The sequence below is a fragment of the Chanodichthys erythropterus genome, chromosome 18 (genome assembly GCF_024489055.1).
Source record: "Chanodichthys erythropterus isolate Z2021 chromosome 18, ASM2448905v1, whole genome shotgun sequence".
Lineage (NCBI taxonomy): Eukaryota > Metazoa > Chordata > Actinopteri > Cypriniformes > Xenocyprididae > Chanodichthys > Chanodichthys erythropterus.
This window is the reverse complement of record NC_090238.1, coordinates 10,097,346-10,121,561: the sequence shown is the minus strand read 5'-3', so window position 1 is coordinate 10,121,561 and position 24,216 is coordinate 10,097,346. Positions and strand designations below refer to the sequence as shown.

Genomic DNA, 24,216 nt, shown 5'->3' with positions numbered 1-24,216 from the left:
TGATCATCGCGTGTTTTTGGAGGCGTCCCCTCGAAAGGAGGGGGGTTGTTCTTACGCATGCGCTCATTTCAAAAACTCAGTAACAGTCTTTGGTTTCTCAGTCGACGAAAAGATCCTCTTTAGCACCTTTAACTCATCAACTGACCTACCTGTTCAGTCGACCTGATTTAATTTATTAGCACATTCAAGATGAATTTTAAATGTGTGTGTGTGTGTATGTATGTATATATATATATATATATATATATATATATATATATATATATATATATATATATATATATATATATATATATATATATATATGAAGAGCTCTTTTCCAAAACGCAATAAAGGGCAAATTAAAAAAAAAAAAAATCGTGAGTTCGTCATGCCATTTTGCTGTGTACTGAACCTATTCTCTGCTCCATCAATGTTTCATACCAAATCGCTATATTTCCTTAAAGGGGTGGTTACGTGGTTTTTTTTCTAGGCTTGATTGTGTTTTTGGGGCACAGTTTAACATGTCTTAATGCTTCTTTTTTTTGAAAATGCTGTATTTTTCATATATTTTGCCTTTATTCTACACCTCTGTTTCCACTGTCATAGGAACGGCTCGTTTGACTTCCTGCTTCTATGAAGCTACTCCCTCCAAAATACGCAATGTGCTCAGATTGGTCAGCAGGTTGGTAACAGGCTAAGTGTGTCGTGATTCGCTGAAGCGTCCGGAAACGCCACGCCCCTTACCATTTGTTATTACGCTCTTAGGTGGAAAGTAAATAGCGCCAATATTGCTGTATCAAATTGAGCCGAATCAGATCCAGATGAAGAGGGTCAGGCAGAACCTCTGCAATCGCGCCTTTTAAAGGTTGTTATGAATGGTATTTCATTTATGTCCGGTTCAACGCTGCTCAACGCTGCTGCCTGCCAGCTGTCTGATCTACGCTCGGAGCTTCGTGGAGTTTATCCTAAATCCTTCTCTTTATTCCTATTCACATAATATAACTTTCTTATTTTTCACTAGATTACTTAACCTATTGCATAGTATTACTAAACGGAACGATTTATTACTAGCAATCCACCAGCGTAATCACCTAGTGTTAGCCATAGCCTGCTAGCTACCGTCTACTTTCTTTTTTTCCTCTAAACCAACCTTCCTTGTCGATTGAATGGCGGATTTATCCGATGTATGTTATTCTGATCTGTCCTCGCCAGATCGGGAAGCTGTGGAGACGTTGCTGCCCGGCATTCATCGATCCACCGCGAGGTACAGCGTCCCGCACATCACCCTCGCCCCAGGCACCGGCAAGCGACCGAGACATCCAGCCAGCGAGTCCCGTGTGCGTTGCAGTTTTTCGGACGGCGTTCATCAAACACACGGTCAGTCATGTCCGACGATTATCATGTGTAGTAAATGCAACATGTACAGCTTAGCTCTTTCTGTCAGCAGTGAGACTTACACATGTGATAAATGCAGGGATATTGTCAGGCTGACAGAGAGAATCTCAGAATTAGAGACACGCATCCAAACTTTAATTGAGGATAGTGAGAATGAAAGGGCCTTAGATACTGCTTTGGATGCGACTAGCCTAGTAAACACTACACATTCGGTTCCGGTTGTAGAAGCCACGCAGCAGGCTAACTGGGTGACTGTGAGGCGGCATAATGGCAAGAACAAACACCACTCTTCCGTTCCGATTAGAACATCAAACAGGTTCTCCCCACTCAGTGACGCACCCACTGAGAATCCTGTTGAAAGTGCCCTAGTAATTGGCGATTCTATTACACGGAACGTGAAAATAGAGACACCAGCCACCATAGTCACATGTTTGCCGGGGGCCAGAGCACCTGACATCAAAGCAAATTTAAAAGTGCTGGCTAATGCTAAATGTAAATATTCTAAAATCATTATCCACGTCGGCACAAATGATGTTCGACTTCGCCAGTCGGAGATCACTAAAATTAACATTAAAGAGGTGTGTGAACTCGCAAATTCAATGTCAGCAAAAGTAATTTGTTCTGGCCCTCTTCCTGTTTGTCGGAGTGATGAGATAGTTAGCAGGTAATCATCACTCAACGGCTGGCTGTCTAAGTGGTGTGCGCAGAATAATATAGGTTTCATAGACAATTGGAAAAGCTTTTGGGGCAGACCTGATCTGTTGAAAAGAGATGGTATTCATCCCTCCCGGGATGGTGCTGCTCTTCTCTCTAGAAATTTGGCAAATAGTCTTAGAGCTGAAACATGACAAACCAGGGCCCAGATCAGGACGCAGACAAACTGGCTAAACCGACCGTCTGCTAGCCACCTCACGTCACAGAACTCAGATAATTCACAGCACATAGAAACACTTTCACCTAGATATTATCACATAGAGACTGTGTCTGTACCTCGAATTAGTAAATACAAAAAACTTCCGAAACCTTTTAAGGGTAAAAATTTAATTGATGTTCAAAAAATGAAAATCACAGATAAATCAGATAAACAAATGATAAAGCTTGGGTTACTGAATATTAGATCTATTTCTTCAAAAGCACTTATTGTAAATGAAATTATCACAGACAATAAACTAGACTTGCTGTGTTTGACAGAAACCTGGCTAAAACCAGACGATTACATTACTTTAAATGAATCTAGTCCTCAAGGTTATGATTATCGACACAATCCTCGACAGAAAGGCAAAGGGGGAGGTGTTGCTGTAATTTATAGTAATATATTCAGAATCATTCAAAAGAATTTCAAATATAATTCCTTTGAAGTGATGGTGCTTTATGTAACATTATGTAAGTTGACATTTGTGCTGGCTACTGTATACAGGCCACCAGGGCACCATACTGACTTTATCAAAGAATTTGCTGAGTTTCTATCAGAGTTAGTACTGGCTGCGGATAAAGTCCTTGTTGTTGGTGATTTTAATATCCATGTAGATAATAATAAAGACGCATTTGGATTGGCATTTGCAGATATTTTAAACTCTATTGGAGTTAAACAACACGTGTCAGGACCCACTCATTGTCGTAATCATACCCTAGATCTAATACTGTCGCATGGAATAGATATTGATGCTGTTGAAATTCTACAGCAGAGCGATGATATATCAGATCATTATTTAGTCTCGTGTATAATACAATTAGCCAAGGCTACAAAACCACCACCCAGCCATAAATATTGTAGAACAATCACGTCTGCCACTAAAGATTGCTTTATAAATAATCTCCCCGAGCAGTTTCATCGCCTTAGTATACCTGACAACTTAGAAGAACTCGATGCTGCAACAGAAACTATTGGCTCTCTCTTTTCCAGCACATTAGATGCGGTCGCTCCTTTACGTCTAAAGAAGATTAAGGAAACTAATCCAACGCTGTGGTATGATGAGCACACTCGGGCTCTAAAACGAGCTGTTAGAAAAGCTGAACGTAGTTGGAAGAAAACAAAACTAGAAGTTTTTCGCCTTTCGTGGAAAGAAAAAATGATTGAGTACAGAACAGCCATAAGAAATGCTAGATCTACTTATTTTTCAAATCTCTTAATAGAAAACAAACATAATCCTAGGTATTTATTTGACACAGTGGCTAAATTAACTAGAAACAGAGATTCAACTGCTGACGTTTCCATAGAGCACAGCAGTAATGACTTTATGAACTTCTTTACTTGCAAGATTGATAATATTAGAGAGAAAATTATAAACATGCAACCGTCTACAGTTTCTCTTCAGACAGTGCACTGTAGTGTCCCTGAGGTAAAACTAGAATCATTCGCCGCTATAGGAGAGGAAGAATTATCTAAACTTATCAAATCATCAAAATCAACGACATGTATGTTAGACCCAATGCCGACTAAACTACTGAAAGAAATGCTTCCAGAGGTCGTAGGTCCACTTCTTGATATAATTAATTCATCTTTAACACTAGGACACGTGCCAAAAACCTTTAAGCAGGCTATTATCAAACCTCTTATTAAAAAACCTCAACTAGATCCGAGAGATTTAGTAAATTACAGGCCAATCTCGAATCTACCTTTTCTGTCAAAGATACTAGAAAAGGCAGTTTCAACACAACTGTGTTCCTTTTTAGAAAGAAATGGAATCTGTGAGGATTTCCAGTCAGGATTTAGACCATACCATAGTACTGAGACTGCTCTCGTTAGAGTTACAAACGATCTACTCCTATCATCCGATCGTGGCTGTATTTCTCTATTAGTGTTATTAGATCTCAGTGCTGCTTTTGACACTATCGATCATAACATTCTTTTAAAAAGACTTGAAAACTATATTGGCATTAGTGGAATTGCTTTGGCATGGTTCAAATCATACTTATCTGACCGTTATCAGTCTGTGGTAGTTAATGAAGAGATGTCGTATCGATCACAGGTTAAATATGGGGTACCACAAGGCTCAGTATTAGGACCGTTGCTTTTCACTCTGTACATGCTGCCCTTAGGAGAGATAATTAGGAAGCATGGTGTTAGTTTTCACTGCTACGCTGACGATACTCAGCTCTATATTTCCTCGCGCCCTGACGAAACCTACAAATTCACAAAACTAACAGAATGCATAGCTGACATTAAAAACTGGATGACAAGAAATTTCTTATTATTAAATTCAGAAAAAACTGATTTCCTAATCTTTGGACCAAAAACTTCCTCACGAAAAAACCTTGAATACTCTCTAACACTTGACGGGTGCTCCATTAAACCTTCGTCCTCAGTTAGGAACCTGGGTGTGCTCTTTGATACCAATCTTTCATTTGAAAGTCATGTTTCTAGTATCTGTAAAACCGCCTTCTTCCATCTAAAAAATATATCTAAATTACGACATATGCTCTCAATGACAAATGCGGAACAGTTGGTTCATGCATTCATGACCTCAAGACTAGATTATTGTAACGCTCTACTGGGTGGTTGTTCTGCTCGGCTTTTAAACAAACTACAGTTGGTCCAAAATGCGGCAGCTAGAGTTCTTACTAGAACCAGAAAGTATGACCATATTAGCCCAGTTCTGTCAACATTACATTGGCTCCCTATTAAACATCGTATAGATTTTAAAATCTTGCTACTTACTTATAAAGCTCTAAATGGTTTAGCTCCCCAGTACCTAAGTGAGCTCTTAATGCATTATAGTCCTTCACGTTTATTGCGATCTCAGAATTTAGGCCAGTTGATAATACCCAGAATATCAAAATCAACTGAAGGCGGCAGATCCTTTTCCTATTTAGCACCTAAACTCTGGAACAATCTTCCTAGCATTGTTCGGGAAGCAGACACACTCTGTCAGTTTAAATCTAGACTAAAAACACATCTCTTTGCTCTTGCATACACATAACACTAACATTTTTCAAATCCGTTAAAGGATTGTTACGCTGCAATATTTAGGTCGGCCGGAACCGAGAACATTTCCTATAACACTAGATATACCTGTACATCAGAATAAGAATGGCATCTACGCTAATATCTGTCTCTCTGCTTATCCTGAGGTTTGCCGGGTGCTGGATCCAGGCCGTATCCAGATCAGATGGAGAACCTGCGTCTGGACCTGACTACAACGTAGCCCAGGAGACAATGGGCCTAAAGATCCAATTCTGGCTGCATCTATAATTCAGATTTTTAATCCCCGTATCCGCTTACATATATTTATATATAATCGATTTTTAATCTCTATAATAAAAATGTACAATTCAGATTTTGATCTCCATATACATTTACATATATATATATATATATATATATATATATATATATATATATATATATATCTTCCAAGGGGTTTTTTCCCTCCTAGGACTTTTTTCCCAGTGCTAGCACGCTGGGTTTTTCTCCTAGGGGGTTTTTTCCACCCCTGGAAGTCAGCCGACATTGGCTTAATGTAGCACCATCTTGTATATGTTACATATTACCACGCTTGTTTGTACAGTTTTAACCACTTCCCTTTTTTTCTGTGCTTCTAATATGTAAAGCTGCTTTGAAACAATTACCAATTGTAAAAGCGCTATATAAATAAATTTGACTTGACTTGACTAGTATTTGAGTCAAAGAGTTTAGATGCTGTCACTGCTGTTTGTTAGCTTTCAATATACGGTTTTATACGGTTCTGATTAAAGCTTTACTGTAACCGAATACATGACTGAGTAGTCGCATTTTTGTAAAGGTAGCGTTTAATTTATTGCATGAACAACTGTTTGTCTATGAACATAGAAGTTTGTTGGTGTTTGTTGCACTAGAATTTAGCTAACTGGCTAGCAGAAACGAGTTGCTCTTTGTATGTGTCCTTGATGCATTAAAAATAGCAACAGAACTATAACATTACGTTTAAAAGACAAACAATAAAACGTACTTACAGTTTGGGGCCGATAAACAGCAGCTTCTGCTTTTAAAGTAGGAACTGCTTCTTTCAGTAAAAGCCTTTGTGCAAATCCAGCATTAAACTCATGTAGATTCTGTAAACTGTCTTCCACACCATCCAGGGTAGAAAATATCACAGATTATAATGGGTTCTATATCTTTTGATGTGTCACGTCGCGCAGCTTGCGTCCTGTGTAAACAACTCTTCTGCTTTCATTGTGCCTCGCCCACTTTGTTGCGTGTTCCCGGGGGCGTGTTTATGTTAATAGCATGGGTTTATAATGTCACCAACCCGTGAAGAAGCTAGTTGTGGTCCAAACCACCCGTTTCTGTAGGCACTGAACTGCCATAACTTTAAAAGACAATATCTCCGTGTGCATTGAACTTTCAGCGCTGTAACTTTGCAGATACTGTTTATGCTCAAGCAGCAACATTACACACTAACTAAAGTTAAAAAAGTGAAATCGTATGTAACCACCCCTTTGAAATATACTGCAAGATGCAGTTTCTTTCCAAACCGCTATAAGCGCCGAATGCGCCGAACCTGTTTATAGCTTAAATGCGATATGTTCTCTCGCCAATCAGAATTCGGCAAGCGTTCGATGCAATCTAACATTGCGGTTCTTTGAAGCGAGGGAGTTTGTTTGTGCTGCTCAGTCTTCAAAATGAGTGCTTTAAACTCTATTAACACTTTTGATGGCCTGGATGAGCCAGTGAGACCTACAGTTGGGGGCCGGAGTCCGGAGCGCCAACTCAGCTCGGTTCCCGAGATAGGGTCGTTTGAATATAAGGGTGTCTCGGCTCGCCTCGCCTCATTTGTGTGTGTGCGCGCAAGTGTGTGACATCGTATCAGGCAATCAACCTGGGGTGCGTTTCCCGTACAACGATGCAACTCGCTGGTTTAACTACCATAGTACGATGCATCTTTAAAGAAATCAACTAGCTAGTCACTACTGTTTCCCGAAACCATGGTACCTGTGTCGCAAAACCATGGTTTGAACCACCTTGGTTGGAGCTGTCGTTATGACGTTTTTCTTCTTCTTCTTCGATCTAATGGCGGACTGGTGCTATGAACACATATCGCCACCTGCTGTAAATTTGGTTCTTTTCTCTTTTTGACTGCGCTTTCTTAGTGACGATGAGGAGTAATTACGTTAACAACTCAACATTCATTCTTTGCACAATAAAATATAAACATATATAAACACAATGTTGTCTTCTCTAATCCCAAAAATCTATAACTATTAATTTCACAATTTCATATTAATTTCTTATTGAATATTGATAGATCAGCACAATTAAAATGAAAATAAATGATGGGTTTTTACTGTTGATCAATGATCACTGTGATTGTTATACTATTGTGTACACCTGTTGCATATTTTGCTTAAGATCATTAGCCTACCTATTTAAGTCCCCTTGCTATACAGCTATGTGTTCATATGACCTATATGAAAATGACGCGAAAACCACAATTTTCAAAAAATGAAGTTACAGTTCTTTTGGAGGAGGTGGAGAATAAAAAAATACAGCTATTTTCAAAGCTGAAAAATTGTGTAACAATTGTGTAACCAGAAGAAGTTAGAAAAAAGTGGACGGACTTCGCAAGTGTGACAAAACGGAGGGCTGCAGCACGTAGAAGGGAAGCAAAAAAGACTGGTGGGGGTATCAACTCCGTTCCTCCTCTGACTGCAGAGGAAGAGAGAGTTTTGGCCATCCTGGGGCCTGAGGCCTTGAAAGGGATCCCTGGAGGCATGGATGCATGTGCGTCAACCAGGCCTTTGAATTCAAAGTTGAGCCCTGGAACATCAGGCCCCCTCCACCCTGACCCTGGAACATCAGGCCCCCTCCACCCTGCCCCTGGAACATCAGGCCCCCTCCACCCTGCCCCTGGAACATCAGGCCCCCTCCACCCTGGCCCTGGAACATCAGGCCCCCTCCACCCTGCCCCTGGAACATCAGGCCCCCTCCACCCTGCCCCTGGAACATCAGAACCCCTCCAGCCTGCCCCTGGAACATCAGCAATGAGTCCTGGTCTTGGGCTATTGCTTCCTCCTTCTGACTCCCCTCAGTCTGAGGCCTCCTCATGTGCTGGGCAACGTCGTTCTGGCATTCCAGAAAACCAGCCATTAATCTCCCGCCAAAGGAAAAAAGGGGGACGTTCTGGCAAATGGGGCTCTGGTGAAGCTGTGTGGTGCATGGCATTCAATTTGTTTTTGAGTGATGAAGTTAAAACCCTTCAGCAGTTGAACTGAAATATAAATAAATAAAAAATGTTATGTTATGTTCTTTTGTAATATGTATTTCAAGTGCTTTTGTAATACACTGGGCATTCAGTTTAATATGAGGAAAAGAGCATACTATTGTAACTTGACTCAAAGTAGTATATTAATGCCATATAAAAATGCAGGCATTACTGAGTGAAGCTGAAGCATGTTTACCATGCCATGTCATCCTTTATTAAATACCTGAATAACGTGACCAAGCCTGATAATGAAACATATGAAATGGAACTTTAATTTTATTTTAGTGGTGAGCCACCATCACATAGACCATAAAGTAAATGAAAATTTTGTTCATTCACAACATTAATATCATCAATGACAATATAAGCCAAACATAACACAAAACACTCTTAAGTACTAAGACTATTCTTAAGAGAAGAATGAAAATTATGAAATAACAGAATGACAACAGTCTATTTTAAAGCAAATCAACATATACAATATATTAATGTTGTACCTTATTACTATAATAAATCAAAGATGGTAATAATTAATTGTAGTAATTTAATTAATTTAGAATGATTATTAGCCAAGGTGTTTCTATTAACTCAAAAGCAGGTGTACTAATGCCTCTCCTAATAAAACAGTGTGTATGTGTTTTTCAAGTGCTCAACAATGGCAGCTTTACAAAGATTCTTACAGCTGGAGCACAGAAGGCGACTGAGAAGTCAATCAGTTTATATAAATGCCCACATAAGGACAAATTTTACCCCTCTTGACTCACTATCTGATGATGCAATTTTAAGAAAATTCCGTCTTCCAAGGACCAAGATCCTTGAATTATTTCAGATAGTAAAACCACACCTTCAGAGGGCAACAAGAAGAAACTACGCCTTAAGTCCAGAGGTGCATTTGTTAGCTACACTGAGTTATTTTGCTGTTGGAAGTTTTATGGAGGTGGTGGGTGATGTTCTGGGGCTCAGCAAGTCTTCAGTCAGCAAAACTGTGACAACAGTAACACCTTTGCTTTTACAGCTGATGAAGAGCATCCTGGTTTTCCCCAAAACTCCTGAGGAAATACAGCTGGCCAATCAACAATTCTATGATCTTGACAACATCCCCAGAGTGATTGGCATCATTGATGGCACCCTAATCCCAGTATTAAGCCCTAAGGTAAATGAGCCCTTGTACATTTGCAGGAAGGGCTATCCAGCCATTAATGTTCAAGTAGTGTGTGATCACCAGGGAATGTTCACTGACATTGTGGCAAAATGGCCTGGAAGCACACATGACTCTTTTGCATGGGCCAATTCGGCAATTTGCCAGATGGCTGAAGAAGGTGGCTTTGGTGATAGCTGGCTCCTTGGAGACAGTGGATATCCTCTTCGCCCCTACCTCTTGACACCTGTGCAGCATCCAGCCACCATTGCAGAGGAAAGGTTTAATCAGGCCCATGGAAGGACACGCTCTATAGTGGAGAGGACTATAGGACTGTGGAAACAACGTTTTCGCTGCATCAGCAAGTTCAGTGGTGGCCTGAAGCTAAACCCCACCAAAAGCTGTTCTGTTATTGTGGTTACTGCAATTCTCCACAACATTGCAGTCAGGGAAAATGTCCAGCTTCCTGAGGAGGAAGTTGATGCCGTTGGAGCCGATGGTGAGGAAAATGCTGTTTCTGATGATGATGACGATCATGATGATCCTTTGAACCCACATCAAGGCAGAATGCATCCTGCAGGAGCAGAAGTCAGAGAACTTTTAATTCAGAATATGTTTGGACGGTAGGCTAATACAGTATTTTACAGTTTGGATACTGTGTTTTCTATTATTTGTTTAATTTAATCTGACATAACTTGTGTTAATAAATGTTGTTTATTTGCCTATGTTTTCCCCCAGCAGACTTCACTTAAATACTTTTGCAAACAATAAATATGTATTTGTTTCTTATAACACCATGAGAATATTATATTCTACTACACATTTTTCTTCATTCATTGACAAACAATATTGTGGTTTGAGTGTGTAATATTTTAAATAGCCTATATGTTAACGTATGTAAATTAGCCTATAGGCTAATTTAGGATAGGCGCAATAAGCTTTTGCTTCTGCCTATTCCTTTTCAGACTTTATGTTGATTTATGTCATCATTTGTTAAATTTTTAAATGTCTGAATAAAATAAATCTGAATCTGCCTACGTTTCCTTAGCGCTAAGCACTGCATGTGTAATGCTACAGTACAGATACAATTTAATATGTAAGGGTAAACCCCTTTTTGTAAAATATTGTTATATGACAATTTGTCTTTGGGAATTTAACAAAGCTTCTCACTTGCACACTCACCGTTTCTTCGCACAAACGAAACCAAGACTGCGTCCCAACCGGCATAAATAATCCTTTCGGAGGGCACTTCGAAGGGAGAATAATTGCGATCGTCACGCTATTATATCTTTTCAAATAATTTGTAATGAAGAAAGCAAATTGTGTAAAACCTAGGCACCTCGACTTTAAGTCATCCAAATTACTTAAAGTGGATGGTGAAACCTTCGAACGAAATAGGCTATAGGGTCGATAGCTCTGAATAGAACACATCCCAGCTGCTGCGAAATCAATGTCGTCGACACGACAAACTAACAAGGAACTATACTTCTAACCACAGGTCAAGAGCTGTCGTTCCAACCACACAAGTTTGCGATGCAGTTTGCGAACGTTCGTTGGAACGATGGTTAGACTTATATTACATCTTTTAAAAAAAGTTCTAGGGCACCTTTAAGCTTGACGTCGACTAGTTGCTGAACACTAAGAAATCTTTGAAGTCCACTTTTACACTCTGTTTACAACAGTTAAAATGACAAATAAATGTTACATCATAACATAATTTTCAAAACACTCAAATGTATCTAATAATAAACTGAGCTGTGTAACCTCATACTAAAGAGTATATTCTTTGCTCATACTTATGACCGGAAAAGTGGAAGCGGCGCCGGCGACTGTGTCATAATAAAAGTTCCGCTGCGCGCGAGGCGTGTGTTGCGCAATCGCTCCAACGGCCTCATTCAGCTCCCACAACACTCGGTCCTGCTCTGCTTCATTCTAAATAACCTTATCCATGAACATGATTTGTTCCCAAGTCCTATTCTTTTGCACTATTCGTTGAGGTGGAGAGCACATTTCCCAAGATTCCGCTCTAAAACTTGGCATCATCAAGCTACGCTTTTGTTTTGAATAGGCTTCTATCGACCTCTAGCGGCCAAAATTATTACATATTGTACCTTTAATCGCAGTTCTAAATTATGTTTTATTAACAAAGTTCAGAAGGAACACGTTCAAATTGCCTATCCAATCAGCATGAGAGGAGGCCTATATATACATAGCTGACTCACTTATGTTCCTCGACAGTTTTCTGCGTCCCTCCACTACCCCGTCTCCTCACACTCACCTGCTTACTATCCTAACCAGAAAAGTACTCTGGGTTCAGGACTTTGGACCAAATTCCGAGCTTGGATCCCTCCCCTTGGACAACATGCCAAATATGCAACACAGGCTCATTGGAAAAACGTACCTGTGTCAACATTTTTGCAAAATGCAAAATACGTACGAATACGTACATATCACTTCAGTTTCTAACAGAAATAAACACCAGAGGCACTAAAACAGCATGCACTTTTAATCTTTTTCACACACAGTCATGATTACAGGGCCAGATTATGGATTAATAAGGACTTGTTTTCACACAGCTCCATGCACAATTATGTTATGATCTCAAAACACTTTTTACCATAGTGCATGATTTGTAAACTAATATATTTTGGAGGTTACATCACAGCTCTATATGTTCAGTTTTACTGACATAATAAGCTTGCTCAGTAGGTACAGAATTGTGATGCGAAGAGCTCGGGTAGAAAATTCCGTGAAAGACGAGTCATGGTGAAAGAGCTCAAAAACAAGAGTTCAAAAACAAGCTAAATTGGTTATGATTGCATTTTTATGTCACATTTGCTTTTGTTAACACTATCAGGTAGGTTTAGGGTTTAGTATAGGTCACTCACCAGCCATTTCAATTCAGAACTGCGTGATATGTACAAACTTCAACGTAATAAATCGTTGCCATATTAACGTTCATCTGTTCCAGAAAAAACTAAACATGCTTTCAGCACCACTCACTGGACATTTTACTTTGAAATTGTCGTGAAACATGCACGACGCAAAGTATTTTGTGTTTTGCAAAAATGTTGACAAAGTTACGTTTTTCTAATGAGCCTGGGCTGCAAATATGTACACTTTTTTACCGTATTACCTGATTATTTATAAGAGTGAACACGTAAAAACTAATGTGCTGCTACATTGTAACACACCCACATATAGACAGTAGTGCGCACATCACGTGCAGATTGCGAACACACAGAAACATTTAGTAGTGCAGAAATGAAGTCAACACTGTTCTGTGATTTATCAAAAAAATAGCTTAGAAACTGAAAAGTTCTAGCATATATTATATCACAGCTTCACTATTAATAGAGAGATGCTGCCAGGTAGAATTAATTCACATACGCAATCGCTCTCTCACTAATGCATTCATATAAATGTATTCTTTACTGTGCTACTTTGCCTGTATCTGATTTTTGAACAAGCAGAAAAATAAGCTGTTATGTAGAAGCAATAGCCTTGTGGGCAGCGCTGTGTCATATGCCATATGCTGTGTCAAGGTGACCCTTATATATAAACTTTATATATACTTTATATTTAAAAGAGAGATTGCTTATTCAAAACAAAGGCATTAAAGTTTTATTAATGTTACTGCGGTATGAAGCAGAGCGGGCCGAGAGCCTCGGGAGTCCAGCTGAGCTTTTATTATGCTAATGCTGCCGTCGGCCGCTTCCACTCGTTGTGTATGTGGGGTTAATGCAGCGCTGTTTTGCATGGTTAAAACAATCATTCTAAATACATTTGTGTGTGTTGAAAGTTATGTTAATGTTAATAATATGTGAGAAACATGTATGTACATGTTTGTATTTTTGAAGGAATAACGTTTATGCGTGGTTATTGAAAAAACAAAAAACTTAAGTCACTGAAATAAGGCAAAAAAATAATATATATGTGTTCACGAGACTTCTGGGTATTGGAGGTTGTAGACTAGAGTTTTTGCTTCAAAATGATGTAAAAATCAATGGTCGTTTAAAGCAAGTCGATACATGAACAAATGATACTGCGGTGACTGTTGCTGACTATTTAAATCTAGCGGGTTTGGTGTCTGGTGTTTCAAATCCAATGACGCTGGTAGTGACGATTCTCTCTAACCAATCTGTGATCTGCAGTGTTTACATGCAGTGGACAAGCACCAAAAAGTGAGCCGTACCGAGCCGTACCATGCAGTGGAAAAGCACCATTACTGTACATATTGTGCCTTCAACACAAACAATCATCTGTCTAAAACAGAACCTTTTAAATGAGCTAAAGGTGTGTGTCATTTTGCTTGAATAATTGCAGCTTCAGTTTTTTTTAAATGGGATTCCTTCCACTTGTTGTCTTTATAAATCACTTGTTTGTGTTTTGAAAGTAAGCTTTTTCCTGGCAGAATGCCCAGTATATTTGCAGTGTAAAAGTGACTGACGGGAATGTTTTGCATGTATTGGATAATTGGCATTTCAGTAATCACTTATTGCTGTGTCGATGCTTTGTCAGATTTTCTGACAGTTTCAAGGGAAATAAATCAATAACCTCTTCCTCTGTGACATTTTTACTTTAGGGCAGCCTCTGTCAGGATTGTCCCATGATTCCAGCCTTGAATACTCCTCTGGTTCGCCAGAAGCAATAACATTACTGTAAAAAAAAAAAAAAAAAAAACCACACACAAATATATATGCAGGTCATAGCTCGAAGTATTAGTCCACTCACATCCTCTGTATATCACACTTCTGCCATACTCAAACACAAACAGACACAGTCTTCTTTGCAGTTTATGATATGCAAAATATAGACACTTGGCTGCGTTTACATGCACCAATTTTCGTCAATCTGAATGAATTGAATCTGAATGCAGATCTGTTTACATGTACTCTAAACATTGCAAACTGATTCAAATATCCATTTATATGTGTTTTATATACATTCCAATTAAAATGTTTGCGCACACGCTCTGCATGTGTGACGTCATATCAATCACACTTGCAGTAACCCAGGTTGCGTCAACAGACGATAATCATGTATCGACTAGCCAGAGATATTGTCAAAAGCATCATATCTTGGCAATATTAAGAGGATTTGATATTTCCAATTAATTAATGCCCTGTTACATTCTTCTAGTCTATTATTATAACTATTAGGTTCGGCTTCTTTTATTATTAAATTAATATTATAGGTGCTGTCAGGGTTGCGAAAAATACATCAAAAAGTATTTTAAAATAAAATACCAAATACCTTAATTTTAAGTGTATCAAAATAAACTACAAAATACAGCAGCCACACCATGTATCAAAATAAACTACTGTATTTTTGTATTTTAAAAATACTTAAAAATACTTTTACAAGGGAGTGTGAAATTTCTTCGCAAACCTTCCATCAATTGGCCTCTTTGATCTATCCCTTCACCATTACACTGACTCAGCTGATTAAGTAAACAATGTTTGATAGCAACAGATTTTCTCTGCCCGAGTCATGCAATAAATCTAACATTCAACCAGTTAAAGGCACAATATGTACAGTAGGATTTTTGGATTAAAATATCCAAAAACTACTAGAACAATGTTATTTATTTATTGACTTGTGTAGTTACATTATCCCAAATGGTTCCAAGTATGTTTAAATCCATAAATATAAGCAATTTTAACCATGCAGGACACGGGCTGTGTCGGTGCGTCGCCTATCAATGACGCCTATCATACCCACCTTACCCTCGGTTTTTGGTTTTATTTTGTAGAAACCATGAAAACACTGAAGACGCTTTAATATATTATATGTTTTATTAGACAGATGAGGAACTGTTTGGATTCATTCATCAACAGAAAACTAATCATGTTATATAGCTTCTTATTTAAATCTCGTTTTCTTGATTTACTGCAAGTACCATGTTTTACCATGCCTAATATCGATCTATCTTACTGCAGTGTGCAACAAGTGTCTCATAGCAGCTGCCCAGCGAACACAGAGTAGCATTATAACAACTTTCAACAGACATCTAATATGAAAGAACAGCACTGCTTTACCCCACATACGCTTGACTGAATAAAGCGAATGTGGCATAATAAAAGTTCCAATGCTCGCAAGGAATGTGTTGCGTTCATCTCACATTAGCAATCTCTCCAGTGGCCTCGTTCAGCTACAACATCACTTGGCCATGCTCTGCTTCATACTACAGTAACATTAATAATCTCATCCATAAACATGATTTCTGACCACATCATATGATTCCACAAAATCAAGGATAAGCGACTGAATAAGGGTCTACTTTGCATCAGCAACAATGACAAACAACTTATTCGTATGAAGACAACTGATGGCACCTGTATTCATAGCTACTAGTTTCTAACTAATTAATCATTTGATTGTTAATCATAAATATAGGGGGCTGCTGCTCGATATAATAGTTTTTAAGAACATTATGTAAATTTGTAAACTATTTAGCCTAGGCTACTAAAACGAACACCAAAACATCTGTTCTGAACTCAACAAGTCTGGGCTGAGTAAGCACCAGTCAGAGGCTACATTTTTGTGATGTCATCTTTTTACAAAGTATTTTACATTATTTTAAAACTACATAAATACAAAACACTAAAGTATTTTGACACAAAATGCAAAGCCATCAACCCTATCTGTGGCAAGAGGGGCGTGGTTCAGCGAACGCTGCAGCGGGGGAGAGCGTCAGGAGACGCGCGGTGGATGAGCGGGTTAAGCGCGAATAACAAACACCTGTCTCTTGTTACAGTAATTGCCGTGGAGAGAGTATTTAATGCCAGGAGAAACAGGAGCGAGTGAGAGAGAGAAGGACTACTGGCTGCCACACTCCTGGAAACCTGCTGGAGCTGACGGAGTGGACTCACAATATTGTTGATGATTATTTTTGTGCCTGTTTGCACGCCTCTTGTTTACATTTATTTAATAAAAGCAGCCAGTAGTCGCAGCCGACCCTTGTCGTCTTCCTTCCTTATATACAAACTTTGTTACACTGGTGCCGAAACCCGGGAAGGAAGACGGAAGCCGCCGCCATGCAAGCGCCCTCTGCCACTGCGCCATTTGCGGAGATAATTACATCTCTCGCGGTCATGCAGCAAGAGCAACATCAGGCCCTGCTGGACTTGCGTCAGGATCAGGAAAGACGGTTCCAGGCCGTCCTCCGAGCCCAGCAGGAAAACCGCGAGACGTTCCGGAGCTGGATTGACCGGCAGGTTCGGCCGGAAGCCACAGTCCAACAAGCTGCGCCCGCCCACCTCCCTCTCAACAAAATGGGGCCTGAGGACGACCCGGAGGCATTCCTAGACCTTTTTGAGAAGACGGCAGACATTTGTGGATGGCCGCGGGACCAGTGGCCGATGCGGCCTGCTGGCATTGCGGGGACCTGGAGCATTTTGTGGACAGGTGCCCTGTTATGGAGGTGGGGACAATGGTCCAGGTCCCGGACGTCCCGCAGGCTGCCCCCGGTCAGGCTGGGTGGTACCAAATACCTGTGAGTATTAAGGGGGGTACCTATCAGGCATTGGTGGATTCAGGATGTAACCAAACCTCGATCCATCAAAGCTTGATACAATCTGGGGCATTGGATAATAGCCGCATGGTTAAGATGCGGTGTGTGTACGGGGATGTGGTGGAATATCCTTTTGTGCCAGTCATTATTCAATTTCAGGGTCAAAAGCATAGTGAAGAGGTGGCAGTTAACCCGCACCTCCGGCATCCGTTAATTTTGGGGACCAATTGGCCAGCGTTCACAGAATTATTGGGGGCTTTGTGTACGGATGCCTCTTGGGGGAAAAATGCAGCGGAGGGGAACGCGAGTGTGCAGGTGGGAGAGACTGAACCGGGACCACTGGGTACTGCCTCAGGGGAACAGAGCGAAATCGAGAGACTGATTCTCTCGGAGCGCGATGATTTTCCCCTGGAGCAGTCTCAGGATGAGACGCTGAAATGTGCGTTTGAACAGGTCAGTACCATCGACGGTCAGCCTATCCATCCTGGACAACCGTTTACCTATCCATATTTTGCAATTATTAAAAATAGGTTGTATCGAGTGACCCAAGACGCTCAGACAAAAGAAGATACAACCCAGTTATTAGTTCCCAGAAGCCGCCGGGAAATGCTTTTTCAGGCGGCTCATTCTAATCCAATGGCTGGTCATTTAGGACAGGGGACAACCCTAAATCGCCTCATGACACGATTTTTTTGGCCGGGCATTCACGAGAAGGTGGTGCGCGGCTTGTCGTGAATGTCAGTTGGTAAACCCACCGGCCACCCCAAAAGCGCCTTTGCGCCCCCTTTCATTAATGCAGGTCCCCTTCGAAAGAATTGGCATGGACCTCATCGGGCCATTAGAGCGATCAGCACGAGGACATCGTTTTGCATTGGTCATTGTAGATTATGCAACACGATATCCAGAAGCAGTGGCTCTCCGCAACATTTCCACTAAGAGTGTTGCTGACGCACTGTTTTCTTTAATCTCCCGAGTGGGGATTCCTAAGGAAATCCTCACTGATCAGGGCACGGCGTTTATGTCACGGACGTTACGCGAACTTTACGAATTATTGGGCATTAAATAGATTCGGACCAGCGTCTTTCACCCACAAACGGATGGGCTGGTCGAACGTTTTAATCGCATGCTTAAGACAATGATTCGTAAATTCGTTCAGGAAGACACCAAAAATTGGGATAGATTTGTTGGAACCCCTGTTGTTCGCTGTGCGAGAGGTCCCTCAAGCCTCCACGGGGTTTTCCCCCTTCAAGCTTTTTTATGGTCGTCAGCCCAGAGGGGTGTTAGATGTCATAAGGGAGGCTTGGGAGGAAGGACCTTCTCAATCTAAAAACGAAATTCAATATGTGCTGGACCTGAGAACAAAACTCCACACGTTGGGGCGGCTATCTATGGAGAATTTGTTGCAGGCCCAGGACAAACAGAGCCGGCTGTATAACAGGGGGACCAATCTGCGTAAATTTGCACCGGGAGATAAAGTGCTTGTATTACTCCCAACGTCAAGTTCAAAATTACTTGCAAAGTGGCAAGGACCGTTTGAGGTCACACGGCAAGTTGGAGAGCTCGATTATGAGGTAATACGCTCAGATATGAGAGGAGCACGTCAAATTTATCATCTCAATCTCCTGAAAAAATGGAATGAGGGAGAATCAGTGATGCTGGCAACGGTGATTAGCGGAGAGGATGATCTCGGGCCAGAGGCGAATATAAAAAAACAATCTCTCGCACTGGCCCCAGGGGGAGATCACCTCTCGCCCTCCCAGCTCATTGATTTAACCAAATTACAGGCAGAGTTTGCTGACGTGTTTTCTCCCCTACCTGGCCGTACAAACCTCATTCAGCACCATATCGAGACAGAGCCGGGCGTGGTGGTTTGCAGCCGGCCGTATCGCTTGCCTGAACACAAGAAAAAAGTAGTTCAGGAAGAATTAGGTGTGATGCTTGAGATGGGAGTAATAGAAGAATCCAACAGTAACTGGGCGAGCCCGATAGTTTTGGTTCCTAAGACGGACAGCTCGGTCCGGTTCTGTGTGGATTTTCGCAAGGTGAATGCTGTGTCAAAATTGGACGCATATCCAATGCCACGGGTTGACGAATTGCTTGACCGGCTTGGTACGGCTCGTTTTTATTTGACACTGGACTTAACAAAGGGTTATTGGCAGATCCCCTTATCTCCGTTATCCCGAGAAAAAACAGCTTTCACAACGCCGTTTGGATTACACCAATTTGTTACACTTCCGTTCGGGCTGTTCGGGGCACCGGCTACCTTTCAGCGGCTGATGGACAGGGTTTTACGGCCCCATGCTGCATATGCGGCTGCCTATCTGGATGATATCATCATATTCAGTAATGACTGGCAGCGGCATATGCAGAATTTGAGGGCGGTCTTGAAGTCGCTGAGGGGAGCCGGGCTCACAGCCAACCCGAAGAAGTGTGCAATTGGGCACGTGGAAGTAAAGTATCTGGGTTTCCACTTGGGGCATGGACAGGTGCATCCCCAAATTGATAAGACTGCAGCAGTGGCTCCCCGGCCTGAGTCGGGCGGTGGGGGTATGTCGCAAGGGGGGCATGGTTCAGCGAACGCTGCAGCGGGGGAGAGCGTCAGGAGACGCGCGGTGGATGAGCGGGTTAAGCGCAAATAACAAACACCTGTCTCTTGTTACAGTAATTGGCGTGGAGAGAGTATTTAACGCCAGGAGAAACAGGAGCGAGTGAGAGAGAGAAGGACTACTGGCTGCCACACTCCTGGAAACCTGCTGGAGCTGACGGAGTGGACTCACGATATTGTTGATGATTATTTTTGTGCCTGTTTGCACGCCTCTTGTTTACATTTATTTAATAAAAGCAGCCAGTAGTCGCAGCCGACCCTTGTTGTCTTCCTTCCTTATATACGAACTTTGTTACACTATCAAATACAAATTTCAAAATACTATTTTGTAATTTAAATACGTATTTGAAATACTTCAATCATAAATACTGCCCATCCTTGGGTGCTGTGAGGATAATAAAAGATTAGGCTATTAGCTATCTTTGAAAATGTTGTAAACATTTTTTTAGGTCTATTATACAATGAATTATAGGCCTGTAATTAAAATTATTAAGAGTGTAGGCTATAATATTTCCTAACACCGCAATCATCAATAAAAATTAAGCACAACTTTACTTCTTCAAGCACCGACTTAAAAAAAAAATGGTTTAACAAGAAATACTATTATTCTCATTTGTTTCACTATATGTACAGCCACAAGAGAAATAATGGAATAAATTAAGAAATTTCTGTAGTGAATACTGACCGAGGTTGAGACTTTTTCACCTGCATAACTCTTGCGCAAAGTTTGCACGTTGCTTCTTGTGTGATATCCATTGGCTCCCCTTCTTGTTTTAAAGGTTCCATCGAACATTTTTTTACAAGATAATATAAGTCTAAGGTGTCCCCTGAATGTGTCTGTGAAGTTGCAGCTCAAAATACCCCAAAGATTTTTTTTAATAAATTTTTTTAACTGCCTATTTTGAGGCATAATTAGAAATGCGCCGATTCAGGCTGCGGCCCCTTTAATTGCTCGCGCTCTCCGCCCCCTACGGAGCTCTCGACTCTATCATTGCATAAACAAAGTTCACACAGCTAATATAACCCTCAAAATGGATCTTTACAAAGTGTTCCTCATGCAGCATGTCTAATCGCATAAGTATGGTATTTATTTGGATGTTTACATTTGATTCTGAATGAGTTTGATAGTGTTCCGTGGCTAACAGCTAATGCTACACTGTTGGAGAGATTTCTAAAGAATGAAGTTGTGTTTATGCATTATACAGACTGCAAGTGTTTAATAATGAAAATAGCGACGGTTCTTGTCTCCGTGAATACAGTAAGAAACGATGGTAACTTTAACCACATTTAACAGTACATTAGCAACATGCTAACGAAACATTTAGAAAGACAATTCACAAATATCACTAAAAATATCATGTTATCATGGATCATGTCAGTTATTTTCGCTCCATCTGCCATTTTTCTGCTATTGTTCTTGCTTGCTTACCTAGTCTAATGATTCAGCTGTTCACAGATCCAGACGTTAATACTGGCTGCCCTTGTGTAATGCCTCGATCATGGGCTGGCATATGCAAATATTGGGGGCGTACACCCCGACTGTTACGTAACAGTCGGTGTTATGTTGAGATTCTCCTGTTCTTCAGAGGTCTTTTAAACAAATGAGATTTATATAAGAAGGAGGAAACAATGGAGTTTGAGACTCACTGTATGTCATTTCCATGTACTGAACTCTTGTTATTCAACTATGCCGAGGTAAATTCAATTTTCAATTCGCTGGCACCTTTAAAACGGAAACATTTCCACTATTATGACGAAGGGATACAGCTACGCCACTGCCTGTTGGCATACATCTTTCATACAGTCAGATTTAAGCAAAACATTTTTTTTTGCTGTTGGATCGGATTAGAAAAGGAATAAACCACCCCTTCCAATCCGATCGAAATTTAATTCGGATCAGGCACAATTGGATCGATTAAGGTATTTACATGAGCGATTTTCAATCCGATTGAGCCGTCAATCCGATTACAGATGGATTTTCTGGGTGCATGTAAACGTAGCCAATGTCACATTCTTCAGATTGACGTATGTTCATGCACATTCAAACACATGCGTATGCAAAGACTAGCAGCCTCCAGGCAGTGTCCCATTTGTAGTGTTCTCAGTCCATGCAGGAGCTTGTTAGCTCTGACACTCCATATGAGATCTGACAGACACTGAAATGGCCTCCTCCTGCACACACACGCACACACACACACACACACACACACACACACACACACACACACACACACACACACACACACATACACACACACACTTATGCAGACATGAGAAAGAGAGTGCTGCAGAGCTTTTATCACTGCAGTTGCCATTGTGTGTAGCTGAAAACACACACACACACTTTCATTGGTCCTAGTGGATGGGCTTCTCTGTTGCGCAGAAATAGTCAACTGAGAGAAAGAGAGAGGAGACCAGAAATTGACATAATGAAGCAGCTACATTCACACTGGTTGGATATATTTAAAAAAGAAAAGAAAAGAAAAGAAAAGAAAAGAAAAGAAAAGAAAAGAAAAGAAAAGAAAAGGGAGAGAAGAGAAATGAAATTCCTGACTGTCCTAATAAACTGAATAATCCATATTAGATTAATTGTTTTTACAAAGACAATGTTCTTTTTTTCATTACGGCTCATTATCTGTGCAGTGTTTTTCCTCTTCATTATGGCTCATTATCTGTGTAATGTTCACAGTCAGGACAAATCTCAGGATTTCAAAAACATTTCAAAGACAGTCTCAAACTACTGACGTGATGCATTTTTAAACTGCTAAGCCTGGATTTTGTTGGTAAACACATGGGCAAGAGTCTCCTACAAGGTCAGAAAAGGTCTACCGTGATCAACAAAAGCCTTTGTTGTTGCAGAACTGAAAAAAGCGTGTCAGAAGCAACATTATAGGCTGAACTTAAGAGCATTTTTTTTCTCTTGGCTGTTATGATAGGGCTCAAGTGAAAGTCTGAAGCTTAAAGTGTTAGTTCATCCACCTGTCATTATTTACTCACTCTCATGTCGTTCCAGCAGTACAGTATCACTTTTTTTCTTCCGTGGTACACAAAAAGAGTTTTGACAAAAGTTCATGCAATTCTTTTTCCTACAATAAAAATGTATTGAGATGGATACTATCAAGCTCTAATGCTGCATACAACTTGTGTGCTATTTTCATCACACATATGATATATGTACAGATATATGTACAGATATATGTACGGACAGAAATTTACAACATTATTTGCCAGAAATCTTCCACCCTATAATGTTCTAAAAATCAAGTTCACATGTTAGTTTAAATAATGTTAATGATGCTCACATGTCTTGTAACCAGTTGTGATGTGTCAAGGTTTAATATGCTAAGGTTTAATCAGTGAATAATGATTTAAATAATGAATCAAAAAGCCATTCAGAAAGCATGAGAAGATGAGTCAGCTTGAACATGCTCCCTAACATCTTGCCTGTGTTCCATAGAAGAAAGTAAAAAAAAAAAAAACTGATTTGGAATGTCATAAGGGTGAGTAAATGACAGAATTTCCATTTTTGCCAAACTATCCCATTAAAGTGCTTGATTTGCTCGTAAATATGGAGATAAACTATTGAGAAGAGTTCTATGAGAGCCCATCAAATAGGTTAAATAGGTTTGATGAGTTGTGCTCTTCTAAAACCATAGGAACTGCATCAAGTGCTCAACAAATTTACAATCAAGTGTTCCATCTGAAGTGTATATGATGACATTCTTTATAGCAGCCCAGAGCAAATTACTCAGACAATGTGATCCATTTCATTCTGATGTTTACCTAATGGTTTGGGGTCAGGTTGTCTGAAAAGCTAAAGATGCTCCATTTACACTTACTTTTAATTGCACCAGCCGTATTGACCCATCGTAATGGCAATTAGTGAAATGATAAATAAAAGGCAGCGCTATTTGCACTAAGTGCAAACAGCAATTGATGCTATTTACACTAAGTGCAAATACAGACGTGGGCAAAATTGTTGGTACCCTTGATAAATATGATCAAAGATGACTGTAAAAAAATAAATCTGTATTGTTTACCCTTTTGATCTTTAATTCATAAAATTAGTAAAAATCCAACCTTTGATTGAAGGAAAAGAATTGAAAGTGGGGGCAAAATCATATTATGAAATAAATGTTTTTTCTTCAAAACACGTTGGCCACAATTATTGGCACCCTTTTATTCAATACTTTTTGCAACCTCCTTTTGCCAAGATAACAGCTCTGAGTCTTCACCTATAATGCCTGATGAATTTGAAGAACACCTGACAAGAGATCAGAGACCATTCCTTCATGCAGAATTTCTACAGATCCTTCAGATTCCCAGCTCTATGTTGATGCTTCTTCTCTTCAGTTCACTCCACTCATTTTCTTTAGGGTTCAGGTCAGGGGACTGGGAT

At 40.3% G+C, this 24,216-nt stretch overlaps 1 pseudogene; it reads left to right on the top strand.

Moving 5' to 3' along the window:
* The first annotated feature begins 9,213 nt into the window (after positions 1–9,213).
* On the top strand, positions 9,214–10,077 carry LOC137006251 (putative nuclease HARBI1 pseudogene; annotated as a pseudogene).
* The last annotated feature ends 14,139 nt before the right edge of the window (positions 10,078–24,216 follow it).